Below are 20,138 nucleotides of genomic sequence, written 5' to 3' on the forward strand. Positions count from 1 at the left end.
TGCCTTTTACCTCCCTCATCGGAGGTGCAGTATGAGGTACAGTATATTTGAGTGAGTGAGTGTGTGTGTGTGTGCATGTTATTTGTGTGGGGGTGAGGGGTGCAGATTTGTGACCTCCTTGAGAGCAGGGTTCGTGTGAGAGCAAAATAAGAATACCTAGATTGGAAGTCAAGTTTCAACATTCCTTGGTCATCTGGTAGAAGGATCATTGAACCTTATTCAATGAGTATATTAATTTATCCTTCCAGATTTAGAGGATTGACTTAAAGTTTACATTAGATAATACAGAGACAAGTGCCAGGGTAAACAGAAGTCATTAAATAAATGTACTAATGACCAAAAAAATCCAACTGTAGGGATTTTTGTATTCTCTGCAACACTCAGTTCAGGAATTTGCACAAGCATATCATCAAATATTTGTTGGACAAATATGTGATCGGAACCAACTAGGTAATAACAAAGATATAAAAGAGCTTCCTCTGATGAAATTTTATTTCTGTTGGTCCTGGGGCAGTCGTGTCAGGAGAAGACTTTCATACTTTACTATCATATTGCAAAATAGTAATGATCATGGAGTTTTTGTTTGTTTACGTATTATGAGATCTGAGAGCGTAAATTTCACAGGCCATTCGGAGAATCTGTGCAATTGTATTATTTTAAGCTTTAAAAATATACTTGATATATGGAGAAGTTGCACCAAGAGAGATAAAGTTAGTCACCTTAAAAAATAAACAGTGCAGGACGCTTTTGGAAGGGTAAATGAAACACATGAACTTCTTTGTCTTGGACACATGTACAGAAATACACTGTGCACTTGAAAATATCCTCAGGTATTCTCACAATCTCAAATGCCTTATGGGCTTGTTCAAGCCTTGGAATTTATCATAAACAACATGTATTACTTCAAAAAATGTAATTCTTGTACCATAATGGCACATGTAACATTTGTTTTCCATGTAAAAATGTGGGGGGTGGGGGTAATGAAAAATGAAACTACTTCCCTTTTTCTTTCCTCTCTTTTTGAAAAATTTAGGTAAATACAATAGGCTCTTTTCATAATGAGATGGAGTGAAACTACCTACTTTTCATCAATCGGACTATTTCAAGGTTCACGTTATCTACGGGAACTCCTTCCTTTCCTGTCAGTTGACAGTAGGCGTCTCCAGTTCGGGAGTTGGAGGTTGGCGCCCCTTTCGAAACTCTCATCTCCTCAAAAGCCTACCCTCTGTCCTTCCACTCCGTTCCTTAGAGCCCAGTGCAGTTCCTAGCGAGGGCACTCAGTATATAGCCATTGAAGGAAACACCAAATGATTCAAAGAAAATGTGAAAAATTATACACAGACACCACAATGACATGTTTTATAAACTGCTTCGCTGATGATTTTTCCTTTAACCCCACTACAAATCTTTACTATGATAAGTTGCTTCTCCTTTGCGTAGATTTTGAGCCCATTTTTCATATAAATATTAAATGTGATGCAGCATCATCACCCAGGAGTAGAAGACTATGAAGTTGTAATAATACATTTTTTTCCTTTCCCTCTCACAAACATTTATTTTTCCTGACCTTCGTGTGATGTTTGCTGAGTGAGGTGAAATGTCGTAAGTTTATCGCTGTGGCCCATATTATATGCAGCTTTAAAAAATCTATAACATTTATTCTGGCTTCATTCATCATCGGGGATAGCAAGCAATAGTAGAACTGCCAGTAATAGGTAATAACTCTTATGTGAATTTTAATGATGGGTTCTGGACACATAAATGAAAGAGAATTACCTCTGTTTATATAAGATGCTATTTCACAAAAGATAGTCCCATTCTTCTTCCTTGGACATGTATTTCCTCCTCATAAACACACAGAGCTCTACTCTCTGCTCTATGTAACTTCTGGGCACTGTATGTCCTGATATGATTTGAATGTGGTGGATGAAGAGCACCAGGCTGAATGTCTGGAGGCCTGGCATCTAATCCCAGCTGTGACACCAGCCAGCTGTGTGCTTCTGGCAAATTGCAGCTTTCAAATGTCTCAGTGCCCTCAGAGGTCTCATCGAGCTCAAACTTGGGCCTCTATGGCCAAACATAAAAGAGAGAAATTATACAAAATGTCAGGTAGTGCCTACTTATTATTCATTGCAAACTTAACTCTTATGAAATTGAGTGTGAGATGAGATAGCTTCTTGCAGATTAAATCCTACCATTCGTTGCAAGCTTATTAGTCTCTCTCCCTTTTACTCTATCTTCTTTTTATATTTCTTCTCCTTACCATTTATCCTGTTTCTTTCTTCAATTTTTTGCTTTTCTATTTCATGTCTATCTTTTTGCCTGCCAGAGATGCCCTTGGGTCCACAACCACTCTTGATCTTGATGCCTAAAGAAATGTCGTCTCTTAGTATCTGATTATAATTAGTAAGTACAAAACGGAAGGACTATGTTTTGCCAAATATAGATTCAACAATATTTAAGCTTTTGTAATAAAAGTCTTTTTAAAAATTTTAAAACTTTTTAAATAACTAGAAGGTTTCTACTTAAAAGAACCTTCCTTTAGGTGACATGCGCAAAAAGGAAAAGACAGAACTTTATTGCCTTACTTGTCTGGATGCTCTCAAATTAGATCTGATAACTTTCTTGCTTTTGGATGGTTCAAAGGGTTTCTAAAGCTTTCACAGGACTTTCCTGCTCCTCCGTTTGTTGGCAATTGAAAGGGTTTCACTTATATGCCTTAGCATTTATATGTTAACTCATAAAGGTTTATTAAACGAAGGAAAAGTTTCTGAATATCATATAACAAGCGATTATGTAAATGTACTAAGAAATGCTCTGGGCCATTAGCCTACATTCCTAAATTGCTAAGTAACTGGAGGACTTAACTTTAGCACAGTGGACTCACTCACACCTGATGCACTGGTCCTGCTAAAATGATGACCTAATGTTTGTTAGAACATGGCGCTCTGCTCTAACATTGTCCTTTGCTTCCTTGTTATACTCAACAAGAGGAACAAGAAAAGAACAAATGGTGTGAAGAGTTTCCTCAAGAAAAAATTAGTAAGTTACTTACATTTGGGCCCTTACATTTGTCTTAATAACATAAATAAAATGATTATTACTCAAAAATAATAGAAATAGAATCTTACACAAATTTAAATGAGTATATTCATTAAAAGGCTATAATTCCTCTTCACTCTCTACTTTTCCCGGAGGCAACCTCTATTAACAACCATTTCTTACGGATACTTCCATACCTTTAGTCCTGGTTAGAGTTGATTTTGTTTGTTTCTGTTTTTGTTACGTTTTTAATTAATGAGAGCACAGAACAATTGTCCTGTAACTTGCTTTGACATTTGACAAAGAAATTACCATATTGATAGAGACTTGGTTCATTCTTTGAAACTACTCCCTAGTATTCCCTGGTTTGGACATAGCACCATTTCATCAATATTCCCTAACTAAGATACATAGACTGTCATTTACAATCTATATATAGTATTTTTGCTACTATAAACAAGGCTGGCTGCAGAAAACATGTCTATAGGCTCACTCTTGTGCACCTGTGCTAATATTTTTGCAAGGCAGATTATTAAAAGTGGAATTACTAATAGTATTTTTCCCTTAGCTAGAACAAATAAAACTAAAATATGTATGGAATGATAAAAGACTCTGAATAGCCAAAGCAATCTTGAGAAAAAATAACAAAGCTGAAGGTAACACAATGACAGATTTCAAGATATACTACAAAGCTGTAGCAATCAAAAAGTGTGGTACTGGCACAAAAAATAGACACATAGATCAATGGAATAGTATAGAGAGCCAAGAAATAAACCAACACTTGTATGGTCAATTAATCTGTGACAAAAGAGTCAAGAATACACAAAGAAACAAAGACAGTCTCTTCTAAAAATGGTGCTGGGAAAATTGGTCAGCTATATGTAAAAGAATGAAAATGGATCACTTTCTTACATGATACACAAAAATAAACTCAAAATGGATTAAAGGCCTAAATGTGAGACAAGAAACCATAAATCTCCTAAAAGAAAACAGGCAGTAATTTCTCTGACATCAGACTTAGCAATATTCTTCTGGATATGCCTCTTCAGGCGAGCAAAACAAAGACAAAAATGAACTTTCAGGACTATACCAGAATAAAGGGCTTTTGCACAGTGAAGAAAACCATCAACAGAACAATAATGGCAACCCAGTACAGTGGAGAAGATATTTGCATATGATATATCCAAGGAAGGGTTATATAAAATATAAAAAGAATTTATATGGCTCCACACCAAAAAATAGACATTTTCCAAAGAAGGCTTACAGAAATGCAAATCAAAGCCACAATAAGATACCCCCTTAATGCCTATCAGAATGGCTAGAAACAAAAAGACAAGAAATAAGTGCTGGCAAGTATGTGAAGAAAATGGAACCCTTGGGCGCTGTTGGGAATGTAAATTGGTGCAGCCACTGAGGAAAGCAGTATGGAGGTTCCTCAAAAACTAAAAATAGAAATACCAAATGATCCAGTTATTCCACTACTGGGCATTTACCCAAAGAAAATGAAAACACTAATTCAAAAAGTTATATGCACCGCTATGTTTATTATAACATTATTTATATAATCTATATAGATTATTTACAACCTTTATTTATTTCCATTATTTATAGCCAAGATATGAAAACAACCCAACGTGTCCATTGACAGAAGAATGGATAAAGAAGATGTGGCACACACACACACATATATACATAATCATATTTATATATACACAATGGAGTATTATTCCCTCATAAAAAAATGACGGAGGTCAGCTGCGTGGCTAGGTTGGTTAAGCATCTGACTCTTGATTTTGGCTCAGGTCATGAGAGACTGGGATTCTCTCTTCCTCTTTCTCTGCCCCCTCCCTTGCTATCTGACTCTTGAAAATAAATAAGTAAGCTTTTTTTAAAAAAATGATGGGATATTGCTGTTTATGACAACATGCATGGATCTAAAGGGTATTATACTAAATGAAATAGAGTAAAGACAAATACCATGTGATTTCACTTATATGCAGAATATGAAAAACAAAACATGGATAACCAAATAAACAACAAAAAGCAGAGTCAGTCTTACAGATACAGAGAACAAACCAAAGTGGAGGGGGTTAAGGGACAGGCAAAAAGGGCGAAGGAGAGATGCTGGCTTCTATCTATGGAGAGACTAAATCATGAGGATGTAAGCCAGAGCATAGGGAATACAGCCAATGGCACTGTGTTAGCCCTGTTTGGTGGCAGAGGTGGCCACACTTGTGATGAGCATCGCATAACATATAGACTCATCAAATGACTATGTTGCACTCCTGAAACTAATGGAATATTATGGGTCAACAAATCTTCCATAAAAAAGAAATAGAAAAAGAAGGTGGGATTTTTTTGATTGAATGTTATGCTGGATAAAATGTTATCTCTGCCATCAAATCATCACCCAAATACAGGGTACCGATTCGCATTTCCATCAACAAAACAAGACAAATCTTAATTTTTTGGTGTTCTTCACCAGTAGCCAATATGTTTTATCCATTTAACTTTTTTTTTCTAATCTAACGTGTGATAATAGCATTTCACTGTTGTTTTAAAAATGACAACTTAAAATTTTGATTTCTTATGATAGAAGGTGTTATTCTTTTTTCAAATAGGTTTTTTAAAACTTCTGATATCTACATGGGACCTAAGATTATACATTTTACAGATGAAAAAACTTGAAAACAAGGTGAGTAATGTTCTAAGATTAGCATGTCTAGAAAATGGTACTTTGAGGGTCAAATCCAAGCAACTAGACCCCGATCTTGCCTTTTAACTGCTCTTCCACCTATCATCCGATAAATAAGAAAATGTGGATTTCCATCATCAGTGAGAAAGTGCATTTATTTATATATATTCTTCTTTTAATGATCTATTCCTATATTTTGCACACTTTTTACTATCAGGTTACCATCTAAATTTTGATTTGTTTAATTGCCTATATATGTAAAATTTTTTTCCTTCCTTTCCCTTTTGCCTTTTACTTAGTATATAATGGTATTTGTAACCAAATTCTCAGTCTTTCCTTGATCATTTCTAGATTTTGTGTCTTGTGTAATAAGGATTTACCATCCTAAGGTTTTCAACTTTTTTAATGTGTGATTTCACAATTATGAAACTAAGTCTTCTAGTATTAATATTTGGATTTTACATAAGGCAGAAATCTAAATTTGTTTCCACATGGATGTTCAATTTTCCAATGTATTTAACTTAATTTTATTGATCTCCTCTCAATTTTAAAATGGTGCCTTTATCATACCCAAGTTTCCTTTTGTGCTTAGGTCTATTTCTCAAAAAGGAAACAAGTGTTTTAATTACTTCTCCTTTTTAAAAAATTTCAGAAACTTTTTTCTTTATAATTCTATTCTAGGTACTGTTAGTAGATAAGAAAGCCATTGCTTTAAAATGATACTTTTATATCTAGTGATATCAGTTTTATCAGTTCAATGAGCTTTTGAGTTGATTCTCTGAATTTTTTTTTATGTAGAAAAGCCATTATTTTTGTAAGAATTTTACTCAACTCATCTTTGGACCAATCTACTTTGAAATATCATTTCTCCTTATTTTTGTATTTGTTACATTTTTAAATTAATAATAAATTTAAAAGTATACATCATTATCTGGTTTCCATTCAATGAAAATTGAGTGAGAATCTGAATAATCATCTGATACTTGATCAATGTATATAATTAAACTCTTATATAGTTCGTAATTCTTTCTTTCCCATAATGTACTGGCTTTTAAAAGGCCCATATATTGTATGAATAATTGTTTCAACTTTCCATTTCACTGTGTGGTCCATAGAAAATGAAAAAATAGGAGAAAACATAATAAAAGTTATGTAGCATCAATATTTAGTCATTGTCAGTATAGTTCTAAAATTACTCATACCCTACTCCCAGCATACCATAGATGCAACAAGGCAAAAGAAAGATTAATTAGTCAAGCAATAATTCTCCATTAGTAAGAGCCAGAAAATAAAGAAAAACTATTCAGAGCCATGAAAGCAAGTGGACAGCTAACGAATAGCTGAAAAAGAGGCATTCACGAAAGACAGCACAAAAGCTCAGTGTAAATTAGTATTGCAATAACTAACGTCTATGAAAACCAAAGCTGGGAAAAATAGAAATGAGAATATGACAGCTAATCGCAAGGAAAAATATTAATGTTACATAAATCTTATGCTTCCACCATTTCAGCTGTACATGATTACTGAAAATAGGCACATATGAATTCAGTTAAAGGTATCATTTCAAAGATATCTAAATGAATAGATGCCTTGTTCTGGAGAACACATGTCATTTTGTACATAAATCACAGGGTAAATTGAAGATTTGGCAATTTTAAGGTGGCTAAATGAAATGCAAATGGCAAAAACATAAAGCAGAAACAAAAATCTATCCTGGAGTCTGAACTGCTTCGGCTGGTTGCCGGCTTTTTTCAGAGTCACCAGATTGTTGCCAGGTCCCGACCAGATTACGTTGTGAAAAACCAAACAACATAGGAGGACCAGAACTTCTAAAGTAATTTCTTAAAGAATCAAAGAATATCTGATTCTTTTAATGGTGAGAACAATGTTATAGGTCAACTTAAGGAAGGATAGCAATGAATCTTTTATCAATGGGAACAGTGTAAGTTAGTAAGTAAGGCAAAGTAAGTCTTAGCACAAAAGTCAGGAAAACTACAAGATACCTTCCGGACAAATATATACACAAAATGGCTGGCCTCTTCCTATGAAACAGGTCCTTCCTGGGTAAAATAAGAGTGGTGAAGTAACCAGCCAAAGATGTAGTTTTATGAACGTTAATCTCTCAGTGTCCAAAAATATTAACAAAGGGAAAACCCTCTATATGTGTGTGTAAGCACAACTACCTTTTATGCAACATATTTCATGTTCTCAAAGAATTTTAAGCAGCATTTGACCAAATGCAATCATAATCTTATTTGATAAGATTTTGCCAAATTATTTGTGAAGTTATATAGATTTTTTCAAAAGATAAAATTTCCCTTGAAGTAAGTTGATATATTATGTTGTATATTACTGTTGTATCATTGTATAATCAGAATTCATGCTTTAATGGAATATAATTTAAAGAAAAAAGAAAAGACAAAGCCTGGAAATAAGTAAGGTGAGTCTGATCTCTACATGACCATTGTTCTTTGAAGTAAGAACTAACACTTACAAAAAACATTTTATGCCAGAAATTCTTCTTAGGGCTCACATATATCAAGTCATTTAATCCTCCCAACAAACTGGCATACGGGGAGATTAAGTTTCCCAGAGTGGGAGTAGACGTAGAATTTAAACCCAGATAGTCTGGAACTAACTAAAAATTTCTCACAAGAAAAGCGGGGAAACATATTATAATAGATGAGAAAATGAATCCCAGAGTAGTGATATCTTAAGTCAAACATGTATTAAGGAAAATAATCTCTCCAGCTGTTTATTCCAAGTTATTTTCTAGGATATATTCTTAATACATGGACCTCCAGTGTGTGTGCATGTGCGTGTGCGTGTGTGTGTGTGTGTGTGTGTGTGTGTGCTTGCATGGCTACCCTACGGCATGCATCCAAAATAGGTTAAATAATGCAGTTATAAATTTTACTTATAAATATTTATCATTTAAAGATTATATCATTACTCTGATTTTTTTCTACTAACAAGTCACAAGAAAAGAATTCTAGGGCAACAAACTAAATGAAGATAAGTACTCATATATGAACCTCGTTACATAAGCAAGATATATTATTTTCTTTTCTGTATTTCTACATCCAGAACAAAATGAAAGGGAGCATGGCAGGAATCACCACATATAATCATTATAACCACATCAGAATAGTTAAGCAAAACTTATGAATTTGGTACCTCTAAACAACTGCCACAGGTGGTTTAATGTTCATAAGTATAACATATCACCTGGAGGCACTGACACACTTATATACAGCTTTCTGCAATGCTCAGGTACTAAAACATTTACTTTTTATTTTTATATAAGTCCTTGTTTGTTTATGTCCACATTATTCTGGAAAAGTTTTTAAGAAACATATTTAAATTATATCTCTTAATATGGAAGCAATCTGAGTTTTCATTGATTGGTGAATGGATAAAAAGAAGTGGTACACACACACACACACACACACACACACAACACACACAGGAATATTATTCAGCCATAAAAAAGAGAGAAATCTTTCCATTTGCAATGACATGAATGGAGATAGAAGTTTAATGCTAAGTAAAGTAAGTCAGCCAGAGAAAGACAAGTACCATATTATTTCACTCACAAGTGGAACTTAGAAAACAAAAGAACTGAGGAAAGGAAAAAAGAGAGAAGCAATCAAGAAACAGACTTTTTTCCCCAGTAGGCTCCACACCCAGTGTGAAACCCAACATGGGGGCTGAACTCACAATCTGGGGATCAAGATGTGAGCTGAGACCAAGAGTCAGACGTTTAACTGACTGAGCCACCCAGGTGCCCCAAGAAACAGACTCTAACTATAAGCCACTAACTGCTGATTACCAGAGAGGAGGTGGGGGGGTGGAATAAGGGGTGGGGATTAAGGACGGCCCTTGCAATGAGCACAGGGTGGAATTGTTGAATCACCATATTGTATGCCTGAAACTAATCATACACTGCATGTTAACCAACTGGAATTAAAATAAAAAAGTAAAATAAATAAATTATAAGCAAACCATATTTTTTTTAAAGCCCACATTTAGGGAGAGCATTTTTCTTCATTTAGAAGACTCATAACCAGACTGATTTGAATCTGAATTAAATCTCTACTGCCTTCTCAGCATTGATCAAAGCAGAGTTCCAATTTACTTTTTGCCACCTCACACCTGGGTTAGCCATGAAGCTGTACAAAAAGGTAAAGGTCCATAATAATAAATATTTAAATGGGAGTAGATGACTTGGCAATACTTCACCCCTGAACTAGCAAGGCTCAATTTTAGTTGTGTTTCTGCTCTACATCCTAGTTTTCATGGCAACATACCCCCAATATCTAATCAAAATTAAAAGGCATATTTACTCAAAACTTCCAAAAAGTCATATGAGATAAAGAAATGTAAGCCTTATGAGAAAATACCAAATGTAGAGGCCTTTTTGATACATCAGAATGTTCCTAATCTCCTCTGTGCCATTATTGGTAGAAATAAGCATGTATTTGAATACAGACCAGATGGAAAACATCTGCCTTATTTCTAATAGTAAGTTAAATTATCTATTAAATGAAAAAAATTATCCCAATTCTCTGAATTTTTAAAGAGATCTTATAAAATATGCAAGATATAAAAAGATACTTTTCGGGGCACCTAGGTGGCTCAGTCGGTTAAGCGTCCAGCTTCGGCTCAGGTCAGATCTCACATTTGTGGGTTCGAGCCCCACGTCAGGCTCTGTGCTGACAGATAGCTCAGAGCCTGGAGCCTGCTTCGGATTCTGGGTCTCCCTCTCTCTCTGATCCTCCCCTGCTCGCACTGTCTCTGTCTCTTCAAAATAAATAAAAGACATTAAAAAATTTTTTTAATAAAAAAATTTAAAAATTTTTAAAAAAAGATACTTTTCCCATTAAGGAAACATGTATTATAGTAAAAATACTATTGAATTGGAGCCAGACCACATAACATCCATTATAACTTTAGATAAATCACTTAACATTTTTAAGGACTTGGTGGTCCTGGCTTTAAAATGCTGGGGCACACTGACACAGAGATGTGTCTGTGGAAATTGGACAAGTACTTGTCCGAGATCTTAAAAAAATAAATTAGAGCAAACATAAAGTTAAAAAGAAAAATTAAGCACTAATACAGTGTCTGATACGTGGCAAGTACCTAAAAATTGTAATTCTAATTTGGCTGTCGCTTTGTCACTGTTGTTGTTTTGTTGCTGAGACCCAGTTGACGTCAACCATTCCTTTCAATTTAGATTCAATTATGGGAGATTCCATTCAACATTGGAGAACGTGCAAATCTATGAGTATAGGACTTAATGACTCTGCTTACATTAGAATAAGAAATAACTGAAAATTGGGGGTAGCTGCAAATGTCTTGTTTCTTAATATTTCCAAACAAAGATCTTAAAAATGTCTTTTACTATATTAAAACTTTTTTTTTCAGTATTCTTATAGCATACTGTGTTGGTTTTCATTTTCGGGAATGTGAGTAGCTCAATAGTCAAAGAAACCTCTTCTTTCCCCACTAATATAATGTTATATATGCAGAGCTGAGTTCACAAGAAAGAAAACTCACAAAAATAATAGGGAGATGGAGGTGGGACATTGAGCCCTGACTGTCCATCACTTTCCATTTAGTGGCTCATTAGTGGAATGTAAGACTTAGGAGAGGGGCTGGGTGGTTCAATCGGTTAAGAGTCCAATCCTTAATCTGGGCTCAGGTCATAATCTCATGAGGGTTGGGCTCCACACTGACAGCACAGAAACTGCTTGGGATTCTTTCTCTGTCTCTTTCTCTGCCCCTTGCCCTGCTCGCACTCTCTCTCTCTCTCTCCCCCCTCCCTCTCTCTTTCTCTCTCTCCCTTTCTCTCTCTCATGCTCAAAATAAATAAGCATTAAAAAAATAGATTCTGGAAACTCCTCAAGGTGAGAACATGGGATAAACTAGTGAAAGGATTGTTGGTTGGAAAAGGGATGATACAGGGAAACTTCTTTTACCTGGCTTTACTCTCAAGAGAAAAACAAAGCCACCCTTTGAATTCACAACCATAGGCTACACAACCCAATAGTTTTGCAGTTTCGATTTGCATTTGGGAATACACATCCTTGGAAATTAAATTAAAGTGATTCCTGATTGAGCTGCAATCTAAGCAGAAGCAAATAAACACACATTCTCCCTAAAAAAATGTAGCCTCAACCCAGGATCCTTGGAATTCCAACATATTTATGGCACTCAAATATGAGCTCAAAATGAACCAAAAGAAGAAAGAAAGAAAGAAAGAAAGAAAGAAAGAAAGAAAGAGAAGAAAGAGAGAAAGAAAGGGAAGGAAGGAAGGAAGGGAGGAAGGGAGGAAGGAAGGAAGGAAGGAAGGAAGGAAGGAAGGAAGGAAGGAAGGAAGGAAGGGAGGTGCAAGAATAAAAGTAATCAGGAACAGGAACAAACAGACATAAAATAACAACAAAATTACATCTTCTATGTGCAATATACAATAATTAACTATATAGGGGCACCTGGGTGGCTCAGTCAGTTAGTTAAGCATCTGTCTGACATCAGCTCAGGTCAAGATTTCCTGGTCTGTGAATTAAAGCCCCGCATCAGGCTCTATGCTGACAGCTCAGAGCCTGGAGCCTGCTTCAGATTCTGTGTCTTCCCTCTCTTCCTGCCCTGCTTCTACTCACACTCCATCTCTCTCTCTCAAAAGTAAACATTTTTAAAAATTAAAAAAAAATTAACTACATCAAAAGCAAAAAGATCTTTTAAATATGAACAAAAAGACATTATAAAAGTTATATTTGAAAAAAATTGCCATCATAATAAATATGAGTATTAAAATTTTAAATCTAGTGTAAGAATTAAGCATCATATCAGATCAAACTGAAAGTGAATTAGTAAATGAGGAGTTCTGCCAAAAGTCACCCAGAATCATCAAAACAAGGAAGGAGATAGACAACATTAAATAAGTGACTGGAGTTCTTTTAGGAATGAATATGGAGAATTGGACAAAGATAATATAAAAAGGTGGGGAAATTTCTTTTAGAATTTATGAAAATACATACTTAAACCTATTTGATAAATTGACTTCCACAAAAATTACTGATGCTGCAGTATATCAAAGAAAAGAGAAAAATGGTAGGAAGCAAGCAGAAAAGAAAGATTTATAGTAGAGAGACATAAATTATAAGGGTAGCAGATGAAAGACAGTAGAATAATACCTTCAAAATAAGGACAGAAAAGGAATTTCAACCTAGAATCCTATTGGGTTTTTAGCTAACATAAAAATCCTGTTAAGCTATCAAATGCAAACCCTAAAAGACTAAAAATAATTGTACCTAAGAGTAAAATCTAATAAAATATGTGTATAAAAATTATGGACTTGATTGAAAGATAAGAAGGCTTATATAAAGATTCAGCATTTTTATGTAGATGAGGACTCAATATCATAAAGATGGCAAATCTTCTTTAAAACAATCTATAATAAAAGCTAACTCTTGGGGTGCCTGGGTGGCTCAGTCTAGCCTCCGACTTCAGCTCAGGTCAGATCTCACGGTCGTGGGTTCGAACCCCACGTCAGGCTCTGTGCTGATAGCTAGCTCAGAGCCTGGAGTCTGCTTCAGATTCTGGGTCTCCTTCTCTCTCTGCCCCTCCCCCTCTCATGTGCTGTCTCTCCTGTATCAAAAATAAATAAAACATTTTAAAACAAAACAAACAAACAAACAAAAAAAGCTAACTCTTATTAAACATGTACTTTGTACATGATGTTGTTCTAATTTGTGTTGTGCTCCACCCTCCCCCCGAAAAAAGTAAGGTCCACAATTTTTCACCATTTTGATAACTAATGCTGAGGAAATCAGAACGGTAAAATTAACTGATCCAAAATTGAAGAAGAGAGATATCCAATAAAAATTTTAACTATTTCCATGAAACTTGGCAAACTAACTAGAAATTTTATATTGAAAAGCAATAGGTAAAGAGCAGACATTTTTAATTATTATAAGACCAATGGGGTCAGTCCACAGAACTTAAAAACAGACCCACACTTATATATGGAAAATTTGTGGAGCAAAATTGACGTAGCAGCTAAATGTAGAAAGAAAAGTTCTTCATTCAGAAGCTCCTGAGACAGTTGATCAGCCATGATGAAAACATGAAGTTGGATCTCTATTGGACATGTAGAGAAAAAAGTTTATGTGGACTAAGGAAAGAAATATAAAACTTAAAGCTTTTTAAGAACAGATGAAACTACAGGGCCATATCTTCATAAACTTAATGTAGGAAAAAATTTCTTAAGAAACAAGATTTAAAATGAAATAGAAGAATATTAATAAATTTAACTACTTTATGAGTTTTTATAAAAATGTATATGAAAAATACTACAAAGAAAATAAAAAGGCAAACCATAATATTAGCCAAGGTATTTGCCACCAATATAAATGAAAGTTAATTAAAATCCTGTTTACATAGGGGTGCCTGGGTGGCTCAGTTGGTTAACTGTCCAACTTTGGCTCAGGTCATGATCTCATGGTTCACAAGTTTGAGCCCTGCATCAGGCTCTGTGCTGAGATCGCAGAGCCTGGAGCCTTCTTTGGATTCTGTGTCTCCCTCTCTCTGCCTCTCCCTCACTCATAGTGTCTTTCTTGCTCTAGAAAAATAGAACATGAAAAAAATTTAACCATAAAAAATAAAATAAAATCCTGTTTATATAAAGAACTGTAAATCACTAAGACCAATATAAAATTAAGAATGACATGAACAAACAGATACTGAATTTAAAAAGGGACACAGAAGGCTTAGACAAAAACTTAAAAATTCTCAACCACACTGAAAATCAGGTGATACTCATCAAGACCAAGTGAGTTAACTTGACATATCTACAAGTTGGCAAAAGTGACAAGTCTGATGATACCAAGAATTGTTAAAAGATAAAAGCCAAACTCACGAGTGGGAGTAGGTGTGCACAGTGATACAGCCATTTTAAACAATAATTGAGTGAGATCCTGTAGGTTAAAGAAGTACACACCAGTAATAATCTCTTTCTCAGGCATTTGCTCTGGAACACAGACACCACACCAAGGGACACGTAAATATTTGTGACCACTTTGCCTGTATTACCAAAACAATGAAAACTTCCTTCCAAACACCACCACATAATAGAGTATATCCAAAGAAATAGTACATCGCAGTAAATGGGTATTCTCATTTTTTTATTTCATATTTTCATCCGGAACTACAAGTATAAATCTCAAAACGTACTGTTGAGTAAGAGAGAATCAAGTTACAGAAGATGGATAATATGCTTATATAAAGTTGAAGCAAACATTCTCTTCTTAAAAAATAAATGTACAAGTGGTAAAAATAATGATATTTCTAGTAATGAGAAACATCAATTTGAGACAACTACAGTGAGGGCGTACCACCGTGGAGGAGGCTCAAGCATTTCAACCTGATTAGTAATGCTTTACTTCTTCAGCTCGGTGCAGCATATAAGGATATTTGCTATAATATGCTGTATAATATTTTATTCATCTGATCTATTTAGTAAAATGACCTAAATGAATAACGGATGCGTTGGAGATCAGGACATATAAAAAACTTGGTTACAGTCACCAAGGATCAGATGAGGAACAGAAAACACAGCATGTAACATGTAAACCCACTAAGGTCTAAGCAGGGAGAACCTAATGTCACTTGCAGAGTCCCAATTAGGGTTCAGTTGTTGTTGTTCTCCACAAAGTAACAACCAGGCCATGTTAAGAACTAAATGCTGACCAGTTAATTAAGGGCACTAGCTGGCCCAGTTCTTCTCATGCAACAACAAACTCTCTCAAATTGCACTTCAGAACAATCATAAATTATGTTGTCAAGTGACTTCTGGGTCACTCCACTTGCAAACAGTTCAACTGATAAATATCAAGAGGCTTTTATGTTAGAGAAATCTGAGATCCACTTTTCTGCAGAAATCTTCATGTTTTCTACTAATTATAAATTTGTTATATCAATGTCTCAATATTAAAAACTCTCCAGCATCATACAAGAATGAGTATTTATTATAAGAAACTAGGTTTTTAATAATTAATGACAATTCTAAACCTTCACCTTTGAAAAAGTATTTCAAATGGCCTTGAATTCATATCTCCTTTCAGTATCTCTTTGACCTTACAATAGAATCTCAGGGTAATACAGGGGCGCCTGGGTGGCTCAGTCGGTTAAGCGTCCGACTTCAGCTCAGGTCATGATCTCACCATTTGGGAGTTTACACACTGCATTGGGCTTTGTTTTGACAGCTCAGAGGCTCCTGGAGCCTGCTTCGAAATCTGTGCTTCCCTCTCTCTGCCCCAACCCACGTGTTCTCTCTCTCTCTCTCCCTCTCTCTCTTTCTCTCTCTCTCTCTGAAAAATAAATATAAACATTAAAAATTTTAGAATCTCAGGGTAATACATATCTCATTATCTCTATTTTAGGGGTAAAGATTTAGCTGATTTTCTATAAAAATATGGATACAAATGTTTTAATTTACTTCAGAAAGCCCACTAAGGTCTAATAACTTTTAAAATAATAGGTGGAAAGTGAATTATATGAGACTAAATTAGCTAAATCTAAATTAGATAAATCTGTGAAAAGGAAGTCACAAAATTAGAAAATATTAGAAATCAGTAAACAGCATTAAAGACATTAAGTAATTTTGTTTCCACATAGAATCAGACTGGAAAAGTTTGATGTAATAGAAATATCTCCTGAACATATAATGCCAGTGATTCACATGGATTTTTACATCACTGAAATTGTTTTGGTTCATTAAGAGTTAACTCAATTAAATTTAATTGGCATTAGTATATTATAGTTCCCATATTATAAATAACTTAATACTTAGATAATAGCATATTAATTACAATATCCTTTGGGTATTTATTACATTCATTATGAGTCTAACATTTAAGGCCTCAGATTATTCAGGGAGAAGATTTGCCTCTACTCTCAAAAGACCGTTTTTCCCTCAGCCATGACTTTACACAGGTCTGTGAAGGCCAAACTTTATTTTGCTTTTGTTAGTATATTGTGCAGAAGCAAAATTAAATCAAAACAACATTCCCTTTGAGTGGCTCTTATAACAATGTGGAGGAGATCCTGGGACCTTAGGAGAGTTTTTTTATATGGAAAGTAGGAAGTCTAGATTGTAGATATTTCAAATTCCTCCTCTTCACAATGAGAAAAAAAGGCTAAATATTTTTAAAACACTGATTTTTCTAAGGTATGTCCCTGACATATATTTAGAGATGTAAGAGGACACGTTCAATGTATAAAGCAAACTGCAAGTGAATAAAGTAGTTGACCTGGTGTATTTCACTACCTTTTTGTGAAATTGGTCCATTCTCTTTTTGAGTCTCAGTTCATACCTATTTCCTGGGCAGGGACCAAGGTAAAGACTGAATCTGAGTGTTGTGCTGCACAAGGATATGCTGGGCTGTTACTTGTGCTATCTTGTTTGGGATTTTGTAAATTTCCAATGACATATTTTGTGGAGGAAGCAGCGCCTACTCCAGAAACAAAAGTACTGTCTACTGAAATGGTGCAGAATAAAGACACGTCCTCCTCATCCCCGCCCCCTGAGCCAAAGGACAAACCTCTGCTACCTAATTTTGTCTTTTTAATTTGTCTTTTTGTAATTAGCTTGGGCTGAAGTGTACGGAGGCAGTTCAAAAGGAATTTTCTCTGAAAATAAACAAGCTGAGAAAGCTACTCGTCTGCAAATACATACTAGCTCTTATCAAAAATAAGACAAACCCACAGAGCTAAAAGACAGAGCCAAGCACAACTGAAAGCAGTGAATTAAGGAAGCGCCTAGGAAGCAGGATGACCCAGTAGGGAACATTTCATGTCCTTGGCTCATTTGCCAGCTTGATTTCAACAAATCTTTGGGGCAGAAACTTCTTGGTGCCTTTTGTTCATGCAGTTATTGAGTTATTGAGATTATCGTGTCCTTCTCAAAATTGATGTCAGGTGTAGAGAAGGAAAAGGGAGAAAATATAAGTCATCTATTTAGTTCCCATTTCTCTAGATAAAGGAAATCTACACCTAAAGAGCTTCATCTACAAATGAATCTGATGTAGATGATGAGATCATGGCCTTGGAGCTTGACACCATGATTGGGTAAGACTGAAGGTTTTGGAAGGGGTGAGTGTGTTTTGTTACACTGAATCACTGGAGCCAGAGAGCAGACAGGAATTGACTGTTACACGAACAGATCCAAATAAATCACACCTCCTGTTACTTGTGCTTAACTTAGGCATGGCATAGGACTTGATTTGATCAAGGCCAGGAGCAATGGTGGTAATACATGCACCTGTACACTGAGAGGCTTGCCCCCTTAGAACAGTGCTCCAAGACTGTGTGTGAAGAAGCATAGCCTCATTGAAATAGTATATTATGGAGTATTCACAAAATTAGATGCTATTTTTAAAAACAAAACAAAATAAACTGTTGTGGCATCGATGCTAATAGAGGAACAGAGAGATGGCATCAACACTGGATCCAGAAGGAACAACTTTGCTTGTTTGCACAGGACCAAGGTGGCCAAATCCCCAGGTTGTCTTGCTGTTTTTCAAGGTTCCTGTGGTTGATTTGTCACTTTCCCTTTGATAATTACCAGGAAGAAATCCCAATGACCCCAGCCACTTGCAGCAGCTTGGTGGTTTCCTCATTAGTGCAGGGGACTCCTCCCGCCTGGGGACCTGACTTTAGCCCCACTGTCACCTTTCCAAAGCTGATCAGGCCCCACTAGGAGGTGGGGCAGGAGTAGGGAGGGTCAGAGGTCTTCAGGCCAGAAAACTCTGCCTTGTTTGGTTCTTGGCATACATTCTTGTCCTCTTTGTAAAGAATTTAAATAAAATGCTTCAAAGTAACACACACACACACGCACACGCACACCCACATGCACGCACGCACGCACACATGCAGGACAGAGAGATCCAACTGCCCCAGGCATCCCAGCTGAGCTCACTAACAGAACACAGACTCCTAAGTGAACCTGGGCAAGACAAGTTGCCGAAACTCCCAGTCCACCTACACAATCATGAGAACAAAACAGCTGTTGTTTGAAGGCATAGATTTTCTAGGGTCACAGTATATGCAGCAATATATAATTGATACAAACACTTCTTCCTTATCACTACTATTTATTGTTGAAGATTTTCTAAGACACTCCAACATTTTCCTGAAGGTTGTAGCTTTGGGCACCACTTCCTATTTACTTTTTTTCTATTCTCATTGTGAGGGAATTCAGTAAGCTCTCTTTTTCTCTGACTCTTCAACTCATAAGCTTTTATAGTTTCTTGATATCTTATTAATGAAAACATTCACCTTTCAAATACTTTGCTGTGTGTAAGTAAGCATGGCCATATCCTTAGCCAAACAAGGATCCAAATATTCTATTTATGCACTCAAAAATCTTGAAGTTATATGGAAACCAATTTGACAATAAACTATTTTTAAAAAATATTGAAGATGAAAGGAAATCAGAAGTGTCTGGGTGGTTCAGTCAGTTGAGCATACCCTTGGTTTCCACTCAGGTCATCCCAGGATTGTAGCAGTGAGCCCCACGTTCAGCTCCATGCTGAGTGTGGAGCCTGATTAAGATTCTCTCTCTCTCTCCCTCTAAAAAATAATTAATCAATTAAATTTTTAAAAAAGATTAAAGGAGATCATGGAGATCACTTCAACAATAAACAACCTACCAATGATAAACGTCATCAGATGACTTAGATAACTTCTGGAGAACTCACTGGTAAATACACTGGTAATTATGATGCAACATAAGAAACCATTTTAGGGAAAACACTCTTGGATTTAAAAGCCAGATTTGAAAAGAAAAAAGTTTTGTAACTATGTATGGAGATGTATGTTAACTAGATTTACTGGGGCAATCATTTTGCGAGGCATACGAATATTGAATCATTATGCTGTACATCTGAAGTTAACATACTAGTATATGTCAGTTATATCTAATTTTAAAAAAGATACAATTAAAAATAAGTTTATATTTAAACATTAGGACAGTCATATAAGAGTGTACATTGAGTTCAAATGTAAAACTCTGGCTTGAAAGGAGTATTTAATTTGATGCTTAAAACTTTCTACTTGATGTCTGAATTTATTATTTATCACTATTTGATTTTGATCAGTCATTTACCCTCCCTGCACCTCTCTGATTTTTTTTTTTGAGAGAGGGGGATGCAAGTGGGGAGAGGGGAAGAGGGAGAGAGAGAGAATCTTAAGCAGGTTCCACACTTAGCACAGAGCCCAAAGTGGGGGCTCAGTCCCACAATCTTGGGATCATGACCTGAGCTGAAATCAAGAGCTGGGTGCTCACCTGACTAAGTTACCCAGGCACCTCAATTACTTCTAATTTGCAAATAACATC

The 20,138-nt window shown here is 35.5% G+C and overlaps 1 protein-coding gene and 1 long non-coding RNA gene across 6 annotated transcripts in view; one reads left to right on the forward strand and one right to left on the reverse strand.

Annotated features, from left to right (window-relative positions):
* Positions 1-20,138, reverse strand: part of GRIA2 (glutamate ionotropic receptor AMPA type subunit 2) — a 149,456-nt gene that overhangs the window by 85,529 nt on the left and 43,789 nt on the right. The window lies entirely within an intron of this gene.
* LOC115291936 overlaps positions 1-20,138 on the forward strand; it is a 38,152-nt gene that overhangs the window by 5,426 nt on the left and 12,588 nt on the right. The window contains exon 2 of the long non-coding RNA XR_003908735.1: positions 5,664-5,737. This is a non-coding gene — a long non-coding RNA (uncharacterized LOC115291936). The remainder of the gene's footprint in view (positions 1-5,663; positions 5,738-20,138) is intronic.

The sequence above is a fragment of the Suricata suricatta genome, chromosome 1 (genome assembly GCF_006229205.1).
Source record: "Suricata suricatta isolate VVHF042 chromosome 1, meerkat_22Aug2017_6uvM2_HiC, whole genome shotgun sequence".
Classification (NCBI taxonomy): Eukaryota; Metazoa; Chordata; class Mammalia; order Carnivora; family Herpestidae; genus Suricata; species Suricata suricatta.